Source organism: Gopherus evgoodei, chromosome 12 (genome assembly GCF_007399415.2).
Source record: "Gopherus evgoodei ecotype Sinaloan lineage chromosome 12, rGopEvg1_v1.p, whole genome shotgun sequence".
Classification (NCBI taxonomy): Eukaryota; Metazoa; Chordata; order Testudines; family Testudinidae; genus Gopherus; species Gopherus evgoodei.
Window position 1 is genome coordinate 7,254,852 of NC_044333.1, and position 21,044 is coordinate 7,275,895.

The 21,044-nt window shown below is 47.4% G+C and overlaps 1 long non-coding RNA gene across 1 annotated transcript; it reads left to right on the top strand.

Moving 5' to 3' along the window:
• The first annotated feature begins 17,998 nt into the window (after positions 1 to 17,998).
• LOC115660301 lies at positions 17,999 to 20,142 on the top strand. The gene is made up of 4 exons (XR_004002797.1): positions 17,999 to 18,096; positions 18,654 to 18,737; positions 19,787 to 19,935; positions 20,026 to 20,142. It is a non-coding gene; the product is annotated as an uncharacterized LOC115660301 (long non-coding RNA).
• Positions 20,143 to 21,044: the final 902 nt, after the last annotated feature.

Here is a 21,044-nt window from a genome sequence, read left to right on the forward strand (position 1 = left end):
ACATGACTAGCACCTGTGGCATGTGGTTCCAGGCACTCTCTTTGAACAGCTTCCCTTCTATCTGGAAGCAAAAGACTCCAAATCCCACAAGGGCCATGGGGCAAGATGTTTCCTGCAGCAGACCATGGTCTGTTTAATTACTAGTTTCAGATTTGGAAATTGAGACAGGTCAGGCCAAGGGAGAATGGGGAAATGAGGCAGGAGAGCCTGGCAGAGCTGGTAAGAGTGGAATGTGGTAATGGGAGGCCTTGGACATTTGAGGAAAGGACCTTTGGCTCCCATGCTAGCACCCCGACTTGGTAGGGCGGGCACTGATGGAGGCCACAGAAAACTTAGAAATGGAGGACCATGAGGATGACAGAATGAGCCGGACTCATGAGCAGAGAGCTATGGCCAATGAGGAGGTCGGATGTCTCACCGAGGATCTGCTAAAAAAGAATTAGATAAGTTCATGGAGGCTGTTAGCCAAGATGGTCAGGGATGCAACTCCATGCTGTGGGTGTCCCTAGCCTGTGATTGCCGGAAGCTGGGAATGGGCAACACAGGTGGGCCACTTGATGATTACCTGTTCTCTCTGAAGCACCTGGCACTGGCCACTGTTGGAAGACAGGACGCTGGGCTTGATGGACCACTGGCCTGACCCAGTAGGGCCATTTTTATGTTCTTATCATTGGTCTGGATGGCCCAGTCCTGATCTCACTAGTTCCCTGATGCCCACTGCTGGGATCAATGGTGCCTTTTGGTTGTTGTTAGAATTGCTGGCCCCTTCCTAGTTGTTTCTCAGCTCAGTGGCTTCATGCCAGTCATGACCCTCATCCTGGCTGTTGTGGGTCTTGGTAGCTCTGTGCTGGCTATCTATGGGTTTGCCATCTGCCTCCTGGTCACTGCTGGCATTGGTTGCCCCTAACTATTGTTGGGGTAATTACCCTGTCTTTGCCCCTTACCAGTTATAACCCCGTTACAGTTAACTCTGTCTTTCCCCTGTTAAAGTGTTGGATACATTTTTTAAAAAACGTGATTAGTCCTTGATTGGTTTTAATTTGTAATGTCCCTGAGGTAATAGCAGCTGTATATTTATTCACCTGGCCAAGGCCCCAGGCCTCACTGACAAATGCATGACTGGAAAGGAGTCTGGCTTACCTGTGTATTAGTATTGTTACAATAGATGTTGGTTATAAGAATGTGTTTAGAGCTGATGGAACACTTGTAGGATGCTGTATGTATTAACCTCACTTCAGGGGCGTGCACGGGAGATTAAATTTGACTGATTTTGGAGGGGTACATTAAACACATTATACATATTAAACCATATCAACAAAAACACATACATCATATGCATAAAAAAAATTGCAGTACACTCACCATTTCAATGAAAATCCATGCTCTAGGAACCATCTGAATAAATGTATCTCCAAATACTTAGCTGTGGCGGGGTCACAGAGCTCCTTCGGCCTCAGGGTTGCAGCGGGGAAAGTGAGGAAGCTCTGTAACTCTAAAAATGTTTGCTAACTCTAAAAATGTAAAGCCCCCACAGTTGGGGAGAACCATTGCCAAGTGTGAAATGCTAGTTCACCAGAAGAGATGTTATTTCCTCCCCAACAAAAGAAAGTCTAGAGACATCAAAGACTTGTTGTTGATTGCTTCTCCCACACCCCTGAAGAGGGTAGGTGCACTTGCCCTCATCCCATCACAGCTTGAATGCTAAGGGAAGGGAATAAAAATGCCTGTTAAGGAGAAATTGTTATCCCTGTGCTGCTTGCACTCTGTGGGGCAAAGATTTCTGAGCATAAGCAAGGGATCCCCAGCAGCAAAATCATGTGGTTACCTTTTTTGATGGGTAGCCAGTCAAGACAGAGGCCTCCTGAGACTGCGCTGCTTGGGGAGAGCCAGAAAGCAACCCCATGATGGTCAGTACTGAGGATGGGGGGCAATAATGACCTACCTTCCAAGGGGAGTAGTGGGGGCAAAGGACATATCTGGCTTTAAGATTAAGCTTGATAAGTTTATGGAAGGGATGGTATGATGGGAGAGCCTAATTTTGGCAATTGATCTTTGATTATCGCCAGATAAATATGCCCAGTGGTTGGTGATGGGATGTTGGATGGGATGGGATCTGAGTTACTGCAGAGAATTCTTTCCTGAGTGCTGGCTGAGTCTTGCCCACATGCTCAGGGTTTAGCTGATCGCCATATTTGGGGTCGGGAGGGAATTTTCCTCCAGGGCAGATTGGCAGAGGCCCTGGAGGTTTTTCGCCTTCCCCTGCAGTGTGGGGCATGAGTCACTTGCTGGTGGATTCTCTGCAGCTTGAGGTCTTCAGACCACAATTTGAAGACTTCAATAACTCAGGCATAGGTTAGGGGTTTGTTATAGAAGTGGATGGGTAGGGTTCTGTGGCCTGCTTTGTGCAGGGGGTTGGACTAGATGATCACATTGGTCCCTTCTGATCCTAGAATCTAGGAATCTACCCCTGAGAGGTGCTGAGCCCCCCCATGCTCCCAGTGAAGTGCAAGGGTACAAGGTATACTTGTTTCAATCCTTATCTGACTAATCAGCATGCATTTGAAAGCAGCTTGTGGTTGGCAGGGAGGAAAGCAGCTGCAAGGTGTCAACCTGTCTGCCCACAGGCACTAACTAGCTGGCCTTCTCAGAGGGTCGGATGCTCAGCTGGTATAAATTTGCATAACCTCTATTAAAGTCAGTGATGCTACCCTGACTCACACCAGTTGAGGATCTGGTCCAGAAGTACCAGCCTCTGCCAGGGGATCTAACCTGTCTGCCTTGAGCCACCTGCCACATGGGAAGTGCCTGTGCCTCTTCTCTGCAGGACCACTCAGAGGTGCTAACCTTCCTCTCCAGCCATGCCAGAGGGTGTGCTTAAGTGGTCGTCACAGCTCTGGACAACAGCTGCTCATCCCTGCCTGGGTCCCTGAGAAGCAAATCTCTCTGGAATCGTTCTCTTGGGGATGTAGGAAGGCACAAAAGGAGCAGACCAGGCTGGAAGGAGAAAGCACTTTGATCACAGGAACTGTGTTTTGGGGAGCACTTTGGGACCAGCGAACGGGTATATGGGTTGGGGAGGACCCAATTCTTGGTCTCCCAGGTCCAGGGGAAGTCAGGGAAGAGAATTTCTCCTTAAATCTCAAAATCTGGCTTGTGAAATTTCCCTTGTAGAGCCTGGACACTAACCCAGGGCTGATGTGTATCAATGTGTGCAACCGTCACCTGAATGGTAAGTTTTTGGGGCAGGGACCATCCTTTTGTTGTGTGTGTACAGCACTTAGCACAATGGGGTCCTGATCGGCGCCTCTAGAGGCTACTGCATTACAAGTTGGGAATAACAGTGTCTGTGCTGGGCGTTGCTTTTCTCTGCTGGGGGGCCTTCCTCCCGTTGGAAGATAACTGGGCTGCACTGAAAGAGAGGTTTCCTGGGAAATACTGTGCTCTGAGGGCATCTTATATCTTCTTATTAAAGACATGGAGAATGGTTGGCCTTAATGAGCCCCAGGCAGGTATCTGAGGCTCCATCACTCGCTCTGACTGGCGGCACTGAAAAGCTTAAGCAGAGGCTGGAGAACCAGGTATCATTCCTGGTAGGCTTCAGAAACTGCCCTCTATCCAGCTGTGAAGGGCTAGGTGTTGTTCCTTGAGGAACTGGTCAGGAAGGGTCACTGAACCATAAGAGCCCCTGTGCTATACCCAGGTCTAATATGCTAGCCAGACAGTGGACCTGCAGCTTCTCAGTATCTTTGCAAATCAAGCTATTTAGGAGTGGGTTTCGGCACCTAGCTTTAGACAAACCAGTTAAAATGTTGGTCTGAACCGCTCTGTGCCTCAGTTTCCCTATTAGGAAAGAATAACCCCCTTTTAACCATCTCCAAGAGGCTTAATTAATCTCTGTAAAGAGTTTTGAGAGCCTTGGATGACAGATGCTATAGAACATCCCCATCTAAGTAACGGTACAGCTCTGGGGGGGGCTATGTGTTTTGTGCTAGGTGCTGTACAGAAGGGCCTAACCTGGAAGGCTTCTAGAGGCAACTGCACTATGAATGTTAAAAAATGTTTGTCTTCCACACTTTTCTCATGGTACTCACCTGTGCGCTAGAGCTGTAACCATGTCTACATGGCAGTGGCAGAGCTGTGTGCTGGAGTGCCATCGTGTAGATGCTTCCTACATTGACAGAGAAGGGGTTTTCATCGATGTAGTTAATCTAGGTCAGAACTCTTCCACTGACCTAGCTTTGTCTATACTGTTGGCTAGGCCAACCAAATTACGTTGCACCGAGGACAAATTTTCCACAGCCCTTAGTCATGTAGCTAGGTTGACCTAGGCTTAGCTATGCCTAAGCTTAAGTTGTGCACTCAAAGCAGAGATTCAGCCTCTTTGTTACATGCGAGGAATAGAGCGTATCCTCCTCGCATTTACAGCACCTGCTCTTTGAGCACACTCTGGGAACATGAGAGTTCACACTAACAAGCACAAAGTGGAGTGCGTCTAGAGAGACAACAGCTGAGTAGCTGCTTTCCTAGAAGCTGTAACCACACAACATGTAGCTACCACATTCACACATTGTAACATTTTTTGTGAGCCTTTCTGCTGAAAAGTTTCTCACCAACCGGGCTGCTCAGAGCGGTGTATCAACACTGCAGCCACAGCAGTGGGAACGCTGGTATAGACACGGTGCAGATGGCCACTCATGGTTTTGCGAGTGTATCACAGTCCTGCTCAGAACATTGGAGAAACTCTTTAGACAGAGACTTGTGAAGCCCCAGCCTCCAGCGACACGAGAATCAGGTGATTTATTTGCACAGCAGGGTTGTTTGTTTTGATGGAGTCAGGCCTTTAGCTTCCTGTTGCCCTTCATAGAACCTTTGGGCATTTTTGTGCAGTGACTCACCGGCCTTTATCGTAGTGATCAGATCCTACCTCTGGGAGCATGAGCCAATGCAATGATGGAGGCAGTGGCAGCCTGAAAGATAACAATGGGATGGAGATCAGAGCTGGGGAGCCCCTTCTATTGTTAACTTCCCCTCTGCATTTGGCTAAGAGTGACTCAGAAACAAGATAGCAGAGTGTGTCATGTATTCTTATAGCAAATCAAGGCTGGCCACAGAGCTTGCTTATACACAACAGATGTATTCATCCTAAGATCCTTTAATTCTCTGCCTGGTATGGCTGAGGTGTATTTTAAGGTACAGTAACTCCTCCCTTAAAGTCGTCCCGGTTAAGGTTGTTAGGTTACTGATCAATTAGAGAACATGCTCGTTTAAAGTTGCACAATGCTCCCTTATAATGTTTGGCAGCCGCCTGCTTTGTCCACTGCTTGTAGAAAGAGCAGCCTGTTGGAGCTAGCTGGTGGGGACTTAGAACCAGGGTGGACCGGCAGCCCCCCTATCAGCTCCCCACTCCCCTAAGCCCACGTCCAGACTAACCCGCGGCATCGGCGGGTCAAAATCGATTGCTCGGGGATCGATATATCGCGTCTAGTCTGGACGCGATGTATCGATCCCCGAGTGCGCTTACATCGATTCCAGAACTCCATCTACCCGAACGGAGTTCCGGAATCGACACGGAGAGCCGCGGACATCGATGCCGCGCCGTCCAGACGGGTGAGTACCTCGATTTTAGAAATTCGACTTCAGCTACGTTATTCCCGTAGCTGAAGTTGCGTATCTAAAATCGATTTTAATACCCTAGTCTGGACGTGGCCTAAGTTCCCTGTGCAGCAGCCACCCAGCAGGCTATCAATTGCCGGCAGTTCAGCTGTCCCTCCCCCCACTGTCATGTACTGCTCCTGCCCTCTGCCTTGGAGCTGCCTCTGGGAGCCTCCTGCTTGCTGTGTGGAAGAGGGAGGGGGATAATGTCATTGTGTCCCCCTTCCCCCTGCACCCCGCTTATCCCATCTCCAGAGAGCAGGGGGACACACAGGAGGGAGCTTGCTGACAGCAGCTGCTGTCTCAACTCACTGATCTACTTCAAAAGGCAGTGTACTTAGAGTGGGGTCAGCGTACTTAAAGGAGAAATGCGTCTCTCTCTCTCTCACATGGTGTGTGTCTCTGTCTCTCTCTGCCATGCGGTCTCCCCTCCCTCCATTCCTGCTGCCTTGTAGAGTGTGAGGCTACATTAACAACAATGTGTTAACCCTTGAGGGCTCAGCCGAGTGCTAGTTCATCATTTAGCAGTAAGGCATTCCCCGGGAAATAGCCCACCCTCTGACTTCACCAGCTCAACCAAGCTTCACAATCAACATTGCTGTGTACAGTATTACATTGTTTGTTTAAAATTTAGTGTGTGTGTGTGTGTGTATTTTGTATGGTGAAATTTTTCCCCCTAGAACCTAAAACCACCCCCATTTACATTAATTGTTATGGGGAAATTGGATTAGCTTAACATTGTTTCACTTAAAGTCGCATTTTTCAGGAAGGTAACTACATTAAGCAAGGAGTTACTGTATTTTACACAGTGCCACCTAGTGGCTGAACAGTACAATGCAGTTTAGTATTCCTTTGCAGCATCTGTACACCAACCTGCCTAGGGATATGCAATGATCTTTTCTCTAAGCTTTACTGGAAATCACTAACAATCCAAAGATCCCAGGGACAGGCTGTCTCCGTCACAAGACTAGACCACTGGTGACAGGGCTCTGCTAAACAGATAAGGGATTGTTGGTTTACTTCGGCATTTTTATCCCCTCCCCCGTCACTCCTATTATTTTCAGAATTGCTCAGCATTCAACATGCTGAACTGCTTTGTAAAGCTGGCTATTCAGCTTGGTGCTACGATGGGAGCTGAGGTCTGGAACAGTAACTCACAGCTGTATTACAGGTTTCTTGCTAGCATGGTTTCAACTTCAGAGCCGGTCTATGCTGGGATAAATGGGATTGTTTTGAACATTTTAACTAATGTTTTTAAAAACACTGGTATAGAGCAACTTTATAGTTTTAGTACATGGTAGCTAGCAGGTGTGCTGGAACAATTTTTATAGTGGGGTGCTAAAAGCCCATTGTGCCAAAATGTAAACACCTTATATAATGAAAACCACATCAAGCCAAGGGGTACAGCAGCACTTCCCTCCCCCCCATTTCCAGCATCTAAGGTAGCTGGTTTGCTTAACTTCATTCTGAGCACATAACATGGGAGGCAGCGTGGGCTAGTGGGTAGAGCACTGGATTGGGACTAAGCAGACCTGGGTTGTATTCCCACTTCTGCCAGTGGCCTGCTACACAACCTTGGACAAGTCACTTCACCTCTCTGTGCCTCCATTTTCCCCATCTGTAAAATGGGCATGATGATACTGACAAACAGTTTTCCTGTTCTGGGAAAAAAACTGAAACTTGAAAACACTTTTCCTTTCCCAAATCAATATGAAAAGTCCATCTCAAATGTTAGCAAACTGGCATTCTCTGCCCCCCTTCTCTCTTCCCCCCCCCCAAATCAGTTGAGGTAAATCAAAACATCTTGTTTGGATTTTTGATGTTTATTTGAACACTTTACAATAATTGGTTTAAATTTTTAAATGAAAAATAATTCTGAATGGAAAAAAACAGATTTTTTTCATTTTAGAAATGTCAGAGCAGGATGTTTTGAGGATTTTAAAACTTTTTTTCCCATTTTTCTTTTGAAATGAAAAATTTAGTTAAAAGTAGCCCTTAACCATTTTGACTTCAACAAATTAGCATTTTCCAATGACTATTTTTAATTCCCTATCTGCTCTAATACTGACTTCCTTTTGTAAAGCATTTTGGGATCTACTGATAAGTCATATAAGAGCTCAGTGGTGTGTTATTATTAAAACACCGCTCGCCCTGTGTACACTGGGATTGCCACGGTGCCAAATGGGCTGCTAAAGCCTTGTCTACACGAGGGCTCCTGCTGGGAGCCTACTGCCAGTGCAGCTGCACCAGAAGCATCTTTCTCAACTTCCCTGACATAGAAATGGCCAAGAGACCAGATACACGCACTGGTGTGCAGTCTGAACCGGATTATAGCCCCGGGCAGCCCCTGTGAGAAGGGTGACACAGCTCTTGCTGCAGCTGTCTGAAAGTTGCAAATCAGGTGGGCATTTAACACAGTCACGTCAGTGAATTTAGTGCTGGTAAGAACAGAATCATCCCTCCCTTTCCCCAAGCTGCTCCAGCAGTGCGCCTCCTTCCCTGCCCAGGGACACAGTGAGCAGAGCAGTTCAGCATCTATGACCCCCCTGCTGAGCTGCCAGCAACAAGGCCTATCTATGGCAACAGTGATGCTTGACACAGGCCCAAGAGGCAGGGGAGTGAGAGACGCGCATAGCCTGCCCACTCAGTGAGGGGCTGGCAGGGGCAAGCAAGGTCTCGCTGTGGAGAAGCTTGTTGGCCTTTTGTCTGAAAGGATGTGAGGTCCACACTCCTCCCCCAGTGTTGCAGAATGAGTGGTGCATCTGAATGAACCCACAAACTCAAAACAAAACTTTTAGCTGAAGGCGGCTTTTTCCGATCTAGTGTTGAAACTACAGAATTCTGTGTCATTTGCAGCCAAACCTATGAATTCCTGCCTGGAAGATGGCCTGTGGGATAGATACTTTAAAACTAGAGATGGGCCCAGATCCAAGCACATACCCCAGCCCACCTTGAGATCTAGGTCTGAGCTTTGATTTGGGTCTAACCCTAGTTTTTATCCCAGGATCTGAAGAATTCTGGGTCTATTTATTAACTTACTCACCCTTTATGGAGGAGTTTAATTTGTTCCTCTTCATGGAGACAAATTCTAGCTTCCCAAGAGTCAAACAAGCCCTCTTTTGATAGGAATAACAGACGGTAAATAGGGTGGTTTTCTCTGGGTTATTGAGAGGGGCTGGAAGAACAAAACCCCACCCTGCTTTAAAGAGAGAAGGGGGAAAAAAAGAACTAGTAAAGAGTACGGTTCACCCCCCATTCATACACGTGCTAGAAATGGGTCCTGAGCAGCAGATGGATGACACAGCTACAGGGGCCTAGTGCAAGAGGTAGGAGGAAGAGGAATGGCGCTCTTACCCATCCCTTACCAGAGCACCACTCCTCTGGAAAGCATAAGCAAAACATGGCGAGGACTGATCTCGGCTATCAACATTTCCAAGATCACTTAGTTCAGGACCTCAGAACTATGAGCAAACCTGTGGGGCGGAGGGTGCCCATGGATCTGTGACTGATCACCGTGTCCTTAAACTCGTTCTAAAGTTCATCTTCTCCCCTCTTGTTCAGCACTGACAGGCATCACACGCACACTGCAACCTCTGAGTGCTGGGTGTCTATGCCAGACCAGCCCACTCCCCTCACGTCTCAAACCCATGCTCTGCAGCTCCCCATGCATTTCCTGGTGGCACAGCTGTAATCCTCCACCAAACCCATGTCCATGAGGTGAGGGGAAGAGGAACTCATGAATTTCTGCAGCAAAAACTCGGGCCTCTCCTGTTCCAGCTAAAGGGCAGTCGTATTCGTGGTGCGAGGGCTTTCATCTCTTCTTTCAACCCGCAGCCTCCTCTCACATCTGTGCTCAGAAGCCTGGAATCATAGAATTGAAGGCCAGAAGGGACCCGCTAGATCATGTAGTCTGACCTCCAGCATGCCATAGGCCAACCACAACACCCAGCGCCTGCATGCTGTACCTAACAACTGAAATGAGACCAAGTACAGCCCACAGGAAGTTATATTATATGCTACAGGCAGAGAACAGGAGGGTCTGAAGTGCATCACCATCTCTGGCCTCCTGCAATGCCAGGAAAATGATTTAACAGAGATGGACCCAGAAAATCTTGGCTAGTGATCCGCACCCATGTGCTACAGAGGCAGGTAATCCTGCCCCCAGGTCACTGCCAATCTAACCTGGGGGGGAATTCCTTCCTGAGAGCGTATATGGCAGTGATTAGTTAGACCCTGAGCATGTGAGCAAGAACCAGCCAGCCAAGTGCCCTAGAGAGAGAACAGTCAGTGCCACTTCAGAGCCCCCCCCCCCCCGCCCACCACAATGTATTTATACAGAGCAATGATATCCCTTCTCAGGCTTCCTTTGGCTAAGCTGAACAACCCAAGCTCTTCCAGTCTCCTCCCATATGACAGGCCTTGCATCCTAGTAGCTCTTCTCTGCACCTGTTCCAGTGTAAAATATTTTTTCTTGAACATGGGTGACCAGAATTGCACGCACTATTCCGGATGAGGTCTTACCAGAGCCTTGTACAATGGCATTAATACTTTCCTATCACTCCTGGAAATGCCTTGTCTCATACAATCCTAGAATCACATCTGCCTTTTTCACAGCTGCATCACATTGATGGCTTATAGTCACTCTGTGATCGACTTGCACACCCAGGTCTCTCTCCTTCTCTGTTGGCTCAGTTGATAAGCCCCCAGTTTGCAGCAGAAATTTTTATTAAGCCTTAAGTGTGTGACCTTGCACTTTGTAAATTGAATTTCATCCCATCTCTGTCACTTCAAGGTCATCCATATCTTCCTGTATAATGTTCTGATTCTCCTCTGCGTTGATTCAGACTTGTACTGATCTGCTCTGCAGGTTGACTTGCCAACCATTGTGCAGGGATCTAGCCATGTGACTTCCCCTCTCACAACCTCAGCAGAGTGCTTCCAGAATCCAGCACTGAGTCTTTGGCTTGATAGCGCTGGACTTTCTGCCCCATGCTCCTTCTGCCTGGTCTAAGTTTGGTTTAATTTCATCAGTAAATAAAGGACAGGCATTTTGTTGTCAGAATAGATGAGCCCAGTTCTGTTTGGTGTGACTTTGTATTTGTATTGCAGTAACCTAGAAGCCCTAGTCACAACACAATTGTGCTAGATCAATGGTGAACAAAGTATGGCCCATGGGCCACATCCGGCCTGCGGGACCATCCTGCCCGGCCCTTGAGCTCCTGGCCGGGGAGGCTAGCCCCCGGCCCCTCCCCTGGTGTCCTCCCTCCCCACAGCCTCAGCTCACTGTACCGCCAGCGCTCTGGTCCACTGCTCCTGCCGGGCAGTGCAGCAGCATGGCTGGCTCTGGTCGGGCGGTGTGGCTGCAAGCTCCTGCCACTCTGAGCGGCAGGGTAAGGGGCAGGGAGCGGGTGGGGGGTTGGATAAGGGTCCAGGGGGGCAGTCAGGACAGGGAGCAGGGGGTGGTGGATAGGGGGTGGGTGCCAGGGGGGCCGGTAGGGGGTGGTCATGGGACGAGGAGCAGAGGGCAGTTGGATAAGGGGTGGGAGTCTGGAGGGGGCTGTCAGCAGGGATGTGTGGATAGGGGCTGGGACAGTCAGGGGAAAGGGAGCAGGGAGGTTGGATGGGTTGGAGGTTCTGAGGGGAGCAGTCAGGGGTGGGAAATGGGAGAAGGCGGATAGGGGGTGGGGGCTAGGCTGTTTGGGGAGGTATAGCCTACCCTACCCTACCTGGCCCTCCATACAGTTTTGCACCCTGATGTGGCCCTCGGGCCAAAACGTTTGCCCACCCCTGTGTTAGAGGCTGCATAAACAAAGAACAAAAAGCCCCAAACAGCTTATGATCCCAGGCAAATTTTTGCCTATAGTACTAAATGCTGTTCACAGGTGATGTCACATCACCCTCTAATTCCCTCGAATGCCTCTCTCCATTTGAGCCAGTCCATCTCTCCCCCGAATTTACCCCTTGTACACCCTGAAACTGCTCTGCTGGTGTTGGATTGTCTGAGACAGCAGGATAATTTCACTGCAAGAGTAGGAGTTGCAGGCAGGGAGGCTGGGAGAGTGGGGCTCTGGCTCAGGGGCTAGTGGCACTGAGAACAAAGTACTGCTTGTGACTTCTGGGTGGGTGACTTGCCGGCCTTGGGAAAAACCTGCTGTATGTTTGTTGTGGAAATTGAAAAATGGTTCTACTACAAGGTTTTGCAGGGAGTACTGCACTGGTGGGTATGAATACACTGTGGCCAAAGGCAGGCTTCATATTAGACACTGAGATACTATGTTCTTTTGCATATCCCAGAGAAAAGGGAAACTGAGGCAGGGGCACCTGTCATGCTCAGCCTGTTGCAAGAGAGCACCCCAGGAGGTGACTGCCCGCATAGCTTTTAAGAGGGGCAGAGAATGGTCACAGCCTCCCATGAAGTAGAGAGCTTTTCACAGGAAACTGGAGAAGGCTGAGAGCACTTCAGGGAGGCCGGAGGAGGACGTAGCAGTGGAGGTCTGAGCTGATCGCTGCTGGATGTGAAGTTTGTGGTGTGAATGGAGAGGAATGGATGGACTTTGGAGATGATGATGCCTACCAGCAGGATGTAGGGACAGTATCCAGTTGGGAGAGGAGGAGAGAGTGCACCAAAGTCGCAAACCTTGGAGGGTGCAAGGCAGGGAGGATGATGGCATTGTTGACAGAAGTGGAAAGGAAGGGAGGTGGAAGGGTTTGAAGGAAATGAATTCAGCTATTGGCACTTTGAGCTAGCACATGTAGAGGGACTTCCAGGGTGGGGGAGATGTCCAAGACATAGCTGGGTCCTTAGTCCTTCATGCAATCCAGCACCTCCTAAATTCAGCTACCGTATCTAGAGCCCAACTGTCAGCTTCCCAGGTTGCACATGATCTGTGAAAGTGCATTTCTCCTTATTAGTTTTTAAACAGACCTGCCGTTGGCTTCACTAAGCCATCCTGTGATCTCTGCCCATGGAAACCACACTTGTGATGCATCCTCCAAGCTGCTGGCTTCAACACCAGCACCAAACTTATTTCGCTTCTCACACCAGACCTAGTCAACCACTAACCTTGTGTGCTGTCAAGCTGTAGTGTTCTGCGTTCACATGCGCTAGACATCTGCCAAACCACATACGTGAGAAGTGGGGAAATGGAGTCCCGCTTCGGCAACATAACACACAAAAATCATCGTGATCCTTACCCTGGTTTCAAATTGAAATTGTTGAGCGCCAGACAGATCTTTCTGAACTCAAAGGTGGTTGTAGAAAAGTGATTTTAAATAACTGGGCCCCATGCAATCAACTCTGGTTAGTTGTGTGGCCTAAAGAACTGTTGCTTGGGAGTTTATCACATTGTTCAAGCAACAGACCAGGATCACTTTGAGATAGCAGGCAATGTGGACTATTGGATTTTTGGTTTGATTGGACGCTTTGTATGGGACAAGGATGCCATCCCTTCAGGACATTCTATTTCTGGGAAGCACCTTTGGTGTCTTTAATAAGTCATCTTGTCAAAGGGCATCTTCCTTCACCATCCCCCACCATGGGTGACATCAACATGTGCTGGCACCCAGAGATTTATCAGCATATTCTTGGGCCTCTTTCCTGACTCTGAAAGATCCGATGAAGAGAGCATTCCAGGCAATATCTCCATCCCCGTTACTCTTTCCTAAGAAAACTCTTAAGACATGAACCATTCTTGCTACTCCAGTCCCATGTCCTCTGGTGTGTTAACCTCATCCCTTCTTTTTTCCTCACACTTCTCTTCTATATTTCTGTTGCCACCTTCTCTTTAGTATCAATCAGGTTCCGTTAGCCAGGACAGATGTACCCTTGCAACACTTTGCATGGATGAGTTTGGCAAACTACAAAGAATGCATGAGCAGCCTCCGGGCTTTCCAGAAGAAGACTGGAACAATCTAGTGAGCTGTTTTTCAGAGCCAGGGCAGCAAAGCTGGGATCCAGGAGTAAGTGACTGGGTCACGTGCTAATGCTTGCAGTCTTCCAGGAACTGAAGGTGTGTCTACCCAGCAAAGAAAAGCCCATGGCTGGCCTGTGCCCGCTGACTCAGACTTGCAGGCCTCAGGCTGTGGGGTTGTTTCATTGCAGTGCAGGCTTCCAGGCTTGGGCTGGTGCCCAGGCTCTAGGACACTGCATGGTGGGAGGGTCCCAGGGCTTGGGCTCCAGCTATACAGTCCCAGATGGAGCTGTGGTATGAAGGTGTCCTCCACTGGCTGCTGCCCCTCAAGCCCCATCTCATGAAGGTGGATACAGGAGCAGAGAGGGGAACCCTGCATAGAATCATAGAATATCAGGGTTGGAAGGGACCTCAGGAGGTATCTAGTCCAACCCCCTGCTCAAAGCAGGACCAATCCCCAGACAGATTTTTGCCACAGATCCCTAAATGTCCCCCTCAAGGACTGAGCTCACAATCCTGCGTTTAGCCGGCCAATGCTCAAACCATTGAGCTAAATGCTCAGCGTTAAGTTAGGATGGGTCTGCTGACAAACTTGATGGTGATGGGAGATTTGATGATGTAGACAGCAGCTGTTTCATCCCCTCTCCACCTACGGATCCTGATGATCATAGCGAACCTCATGGAGAGGCTTCTGCTGGATCAGGGGAAAGAAAAGCATGCCCCATTCCCTGGATCCCCATCTGTCACCCCCAAACCAGGGGACTGGTGCTCCATTCTCTTATACCAGTGTAACTCTATGAGGTTACAGAGGGGGGAATTTTTTTTACCTCCCTCTACCACACTCACCAAATTAGAAGGCCCAATGGGACCCTATCACACTGGTTAGTGTCTGTGGTGACTCACAGCTGGTCTTCAAGATGCTAGTGCGGCCTAGCAAGGTTCAGCTGTATTATGATTCATTTTCCCTCTTCCACAATTATGAAACCTCAGGAAATCTCTTCTTCCCACAAAAGTCGCATTGTTTCCTTTAGGCACATTATCTGTCAGTATCCACCTGTTCTATCTTGTCTTAGACTGTAAGCTTTAGTTCTACATTCGTACAGCACTTAACACCATGGGGTGGACGTCAAGGGGCTACTGAAATACAAACTGGCTGAACTGATGTTCGCAAGAACTAATGGCTTTGGTAAAGCACAGAAACCTGATGCTTCCCTCAGCTGCTCTGAGCAGGGCCCTATTTTGCAGTAGCACTACCATGCATGAGACAGAAGGAACGTTTCTGTTTCTCAGTGTGTTTGTGTGGGTGACGTTTCTCTTGAGGTGTGTGACAAGTTCCAAACCTTAGAACTTGTTATGAGTAAGAGCTGGAATCTCTGCGCCTTCCTCCAGAGGAGCAGAGTGAAGGAAAGGCTGCACTGAAAGCTCTATAGGAAGGGAGGTAACAAAGGAGTCTTTTGTCACCCACTCCTCCTAGTTTCCAAGCAGTCAGCTGCATGGCTGTGCCTGTGATGGGAAACTGCTCTTCTCTCAGCTTTGAGGAAGCCTGGGCCACATGTAAGCTGGTGCAACTCCACTGGCTTCCATGACAGCCCTGAATTTGACCCGTATAATGCAACTTGCTGTGTAAGCTGACTTGTGGCCAGACAGCAGAACAGACATAAGCAGCAGGTTTTCCCTACTCGGGCAGTGGGGAAGCTGTGCGAGCATCATGTGTGTTACCGCAGGTGGGATGTGCACAAAACCTCCAGGGTTCTAGTGTGTCATTCTGCTAGCAAAGACAGCGGGAGTCTTTTTTTGCTTTATGTCTGACCCAGCAGCTTGTCTCAGCTAGAAGATATTTCTGGCTTATCTCAGACAAACATTGATCTAAAAGAAGCTGCATGAGGTAGATGCTGTGGGCTGGGAATGGCAAACCACCTCATCTGCCATGATAACATCTGAGACAATAAATGTGTTTCTCTTAGGCTGCTGTTTCAGAGGAGACCTTTTTTTTTGTTTTTTGCAAAAATTGCCAGTTTCTAATGCTTTGTTAACTTTAACCCCCCCGTCCCCCCCAATCTATATTTAGGTTAAGGGAACATTTGGGGCCAGTTCCTCAGCTGGTGTAAGTGAACATAGCTCCATTGTTAGCAGCATAGGTAGGCTGAGTTGTACCATCTGAGCATCTGGCTCAGCATTCCAAGATCCTCCTGCTTGTCTTTACCTGCTATTTCACTTCTGCAGGGCAAATCCTGCTCCATCTCCATAGCTTTAGAAGGCTCCAGATGCAGTGGAACCAATGCAATGGCACTGCAGATGAATGTAGGATTTGAGTCTGAGTCCCCACTATGCTGAGGGGGTGGGCTCCCTGCAGAGTGTTTATTGAGTGGGGGAAGCTTGAGCTTGAAAGCTTGTCTCTTTCACCCACAGAAGTTGGTCCAATAAAAGATGTCACCTCACCCACCTTGGTCCCACGATATTAGAGAGACAACACAGCTACAACACTGTATACCACATACATATAGGCATTCATGGTGCAGCAGGTTTTCATAATACAACTTCACAAATTAAATTGTACAGATATAGCCCTGATTCATTATAGTGTCTATGGTACAAGAATTTCAGTCGTTTCCCCAGTGATCATTAGCTTGCCCTTTCTCAAGGCTAAATTTCATCTGCCATTATAGTGAATGACTGCTTAGTCAGGAGGATTTCTGGACTGATCTAACTCTACAGTTTGGTGATATTGGTAAATGCTGCTACCACCCAGTCCATCTCCTCTTCCGGATCACTACACTGAGCTAGCCCAGATCCAGCACTGTCCTCTTCTCTGTTAATCTCTGACAGGATACTACCTCTCAGTTTGTAACTATAATTTTCTTAGTATATGGTTACCTCTCTGGCTCAGATCCTTCGAGGTATTTAAACATTTAATGCCCACTGATTTCAATGGGTGTTAGGTGCCTATATACCTTTGAGGATCTAGGCCTGTGTGAAAACGACACCTGTTTACTCAACTGCTCTGCAGCTCTGTGTAGCACAGACTATCTGTCACATTAAGGACCCAATCTAGTGTCTGGGAATCCTTCCATTGGCTTCAGTGGACACTGGTTCAAGCCCTGAATATTTTTTACTGCCTGTGTTATCACCATTCACTGTGTTGCTTTCTGCAGGGTTAAGAGAGGCTGAGCTGGATTTGATTCCTTTTTTATGAATCCAAGAGATGCAAGTTCAAGCAGCTGCTGTTTAGGTGTCTCAGAGGACATACTGTGCAGGCAATGGGGTGCACAGATAAAGCCCCACTTTGACCTACAAAACCTTTATTTGAGGTTGTGATAACTGAGAAGGAAAGAGCCCCATTAGCTTGTCAGAGCCCAGGCTGAGTTTGCAGTGCTGGCAGTTAGAATGGAGACAGATGGTTAAATAGCAAGAAAAAGGTAATTAATTAAATAATATATTCACTGACCAGTGTTTGGCCAAATAGAGCTATTATAACCTAGTCCCAGATTTGGACCTTAGCGTCCAAAATATGGGGGTTAGCATGAAAACCTCCAAGCTTAGTTACCAGCTTGGACCTGGTAAAGCTGCCACCACTCAAAAAATTAGAGTGTTTTGGGGCACTCTGGTCCCCCCCCCGGGGACCCCAAGACCCAAATCCCTTGAGTCTCACAACAAAGGGAAATAAACCTTTTCCCTTCCCCCCTCCAGGTGTTCCTGGAGAGATACACAGAAACAAGCTCCGTGAATCTAAACAGAGGGATTCCACCCTCCCCATTTCCAGCCTTGGAAAACAGAAGTACCGAGAGCTAATCTCTCTTCCCCCCTCACCCAGAGGGAATGCAAAGTCAGGCTAGTAAATCTAACACACACAGATTTCCCCCTGACTTCTTCCTCCCACCAATTCCCTGGTGAGCACAGACTCAATTCCCTGGAGTCCCCACTAAAGAAAAATTCCAACAGGTCTTAAAAAGAAAGCTTTATATAAAAAGAAAGAAAAAGTACATAAAAATGGTCTCTCTGTATTAAGGTGACAAATACAGGGTCATTTGCTTAAAAGAAATATGAATAAACAGCCTTATTCAAAAAGAATACAATTCAAAGCACTCCAGCAACTACACACATGTAAAATACAAAAAAACATATAAATCACTATCTGATCTTTTGTACTTACAACTGGGAAACAGAAGATTAGAAAGCAAGAGACAGAAATCCTCCCATAGCCGAGAGAGACACAGGCACAAGACAAAGAACTCAGACACAAACTTCCCTCCACCCAGATTTGAAAAAGTCTGGTTTCCTGATTGGTCCTCTGGTCAGGTGTTTCAGGTACTTCTTTCCAGGTGTAAGAGACATTAACCCTTAGCTATCTGTTTATGACAAGAGCCATTGGGTACTGCAAACCCCCCCAATGCATATCATTTGACAAAAAAATGCCATTTTTCTATCTTACAGTTTTGTACTGGTGCCCTCATTGTAGATCTGATGGCCTCCCACATAAAATTGTCGAAGAGGGGACTTCATGATGTCTCTGGCTTATCTCCCTCCAGTGGATCAGGTAAACTCTGAAGAGCATTTAGCCAGCTCTGTTTTCTCTGGAGTTTCTGAGAGGCAGTGAATATGGGACCCCACCCACATGCCATTTTCAGACACCGTAACCACCCTTTAATACCCTCTGGGCAGACCCTCTATCCAAAGCAGCTTTAAAATGTCTAATCAGACTTATGTAGTCGGGCTCTTTTAGCCACTGTATATTTGGGCAGTTGTCAGAATTCTAGCAGGTTAGAAAGATGCCTCATCCACTTTGGGAAATCACAGCAATCTGTCTCTGTTGTTAGTCATTTCCAGTGCTTAGTGTATCATTAATGAGCTCCTCATCTTTTCTCAAATATGAGCCATACTACCTGACATAAGTCTCCCGCGATAACTGTCTTTGACAAGTGAGATGTCCAGCTACTGGTACTTCAGTCTTTTTGTGCCTTGCAGACTGTGTGGCTGGGGTGGAGGTAGGTGAGGGAGGGGGAGGGAGATGAATGCTGTTTACTCCTGTACATTTACTCAATCTAAGTTTCATACATTTTTGCTTATCACGTCTGTTTTTAATCACCTCTCCAGCGCTTCGCCTTCTCATCTCTGGCTCCAGCTGCAAGTGGCTAGACATTGTTTTGCTACTCTGAGCTCTCCCTATCCTCTTTGATGGTAGGTACCCTGACCCCACTCATTTTGATCACTGAAGAGTCCCATCAGACTGAATAGTGATGACATTCTATAGAACTTCAATAGACGCTCCTACAGGACAATTAAAAACCTATAGGTTCTCGCTCTCCCTTCCATACGTGCTGGAACTAGGCGGGCTGCTGCACCCCCTGGCTGGAAGTGGTTTCCATTATATACAGTCTTTACAGTTTGATTCAATGGCTCTCAGCACCCTCACTATAAATTTTTTTCCAGTACCCCCTGCTCCCTTCAGTTCTTTCTATAGGTTTTCTGAATAATCCTATGGAATTCTATAGCAGGGATAGACATTTGTTCATGTATTTAGAATAGTCCCAAAATTCCATAGAAATAGTCTCCCTCTTTATTAAATTCTGTAAGAATTTTCCATAAGGGATTCCCTTTAGGGCTTATACTGCTGATGTCCTTGTACTTCAAAAATATCAAGGCAAATGTTATTTATGATGTTTTCCCCCCTAAAACCTTTCCTTAGTCTTCCTTCTATCACTTTCCTGTGAGAGGCAGAGTCAATGGGAGTGGCCTGAGCCCAGAGCCATTGAGATGAGCTCTGCTCTGACTTGAGGAAATGCCTCCATCTCTGAGTCAGCTTCCCAAACCTGTGAAATTAGGATGAGTACAGTTGTCTGCCTCCCAGAACCCAATAGGTACACTCCAATGTTTGGGTTTCAAACACTGCACAGGACTCTTGGCCTAAGAACTATTTTCAGTAAGATATGTAGCCTGTAAAGATAAGTTTTAAGTGCTGGAACTAGGGGTACTGGAGGTGCAGTACCCCCTGGCTTGAAGTGGTTTCCATCACATACAGGGCCAGCACAATGGCTGCATGATCTCTAGATTATTCTTGGACATGATATTTTTGGAGATCTTTCTATTTTTATCATGAAATACATTTTCAGACTGTGTTGTAATTTGGTCTTTCACCCTTAACATAAATGAGCTGATGCTGAGCTACAGGGGTTAAGATGAACATTTAAAAAAAAAAAAAGAACTGTTGCTTAATGTGTATGTCAAAGGAACAATCACAAGACCAGTCAGTGTTGAACTTCGTGCTGTCCCGGAGGAAACCAGAAGCACTGTGCAGAACAAAAGTCACTAACCACTGATGATGTCAGTTTAATCAACCACACAGACAGATGGATGGGATCTCCACAGCAGCTCCCTGGTGAGTGGCTACCATCTAGTGATTACCTGAGGTAGGAAAATAAGGGTTGTGGTTTTTTTTAATTGTTTTTCTTTTTTGTTTTGTTCCCAGGAAATACTGAGAAATTGGGAGGAGAAATCATCGTGGGTCGAACAAAATATTCTTTGTGATCTTGAGCATTTTAATGCTTCTCATTTTTTTTCATAAATAAGAGGGAAGGGAAATGTGTTTAGAATGGCATTGTTTCAAACCTGCTGGTTCTGAATAAAGTATCCTAAAAAATCAAAATGTGCAAACTGGTGGAATTGATGCAAGTTCATGAAAAGTTTAGATGTCCCCGAATCTGCCTTTTTCTTTGGAGAGGGGGTTGGGGGGGATTTTTGTTGAAAAGTTGCACCCAGCTCTAGTGTGGACCCATTTCTATATCTCCTCTGTTCAGCCCTCTCCCAAGCTTAGCTCACATAGGCAGCTGCCATGACTAACTGGCAGTGGGGGGGACTTGGTGCAGCTCACTATGTACCACCTCTTCTTGCTCTTCATGAGCATAGTATCCAGGAGAGCAGAGTGACCCTGCAGAGTGGGCTGGCCCACGGCCTAAATGCTCTTCCAGCCCCATTCTAGGGGATTCAGTGGGACTTCAGACGGGCCCTTCAGCACAGGAGTGAATTTCACACTTGCCACTGTATTTATTTTTGCTGTATTTGCTCCCCCTCTTCCCCCCTCAATCTCAGGAAATATCTTGTACAGTTTGTCACAGGATGGTCCCCTGAAAGTCTTTTCCAGCCTTAGTAACTGATCACTACAACCCAGGTGTTCTTACACCACTGTGCTTTCTGACATCCCCTTCAGCAAGCCACAGCCAGGAGTGCCAATCAAGAGATGCCCCCACTTGCTTTTCAGGAAGGTGACAAAATTAGCAGTCACCAGTCCTGCTACTCCTGCCTCAGGCTCACTCCTCTCCTCTCTAGCACTTCCTGTCTGCTTATGTAATCCCAGCTGTGCCTGCTGGGGTTACTTCCACCCAGTTAGCACCTCTGCTGTGTCGCTACTGAGTTAATTGATGCACTCTACCACCTACCTGACTTTCAGTCAGGTTGGAAGTGGTGTATACTGGTGGGGATTGGAATGAC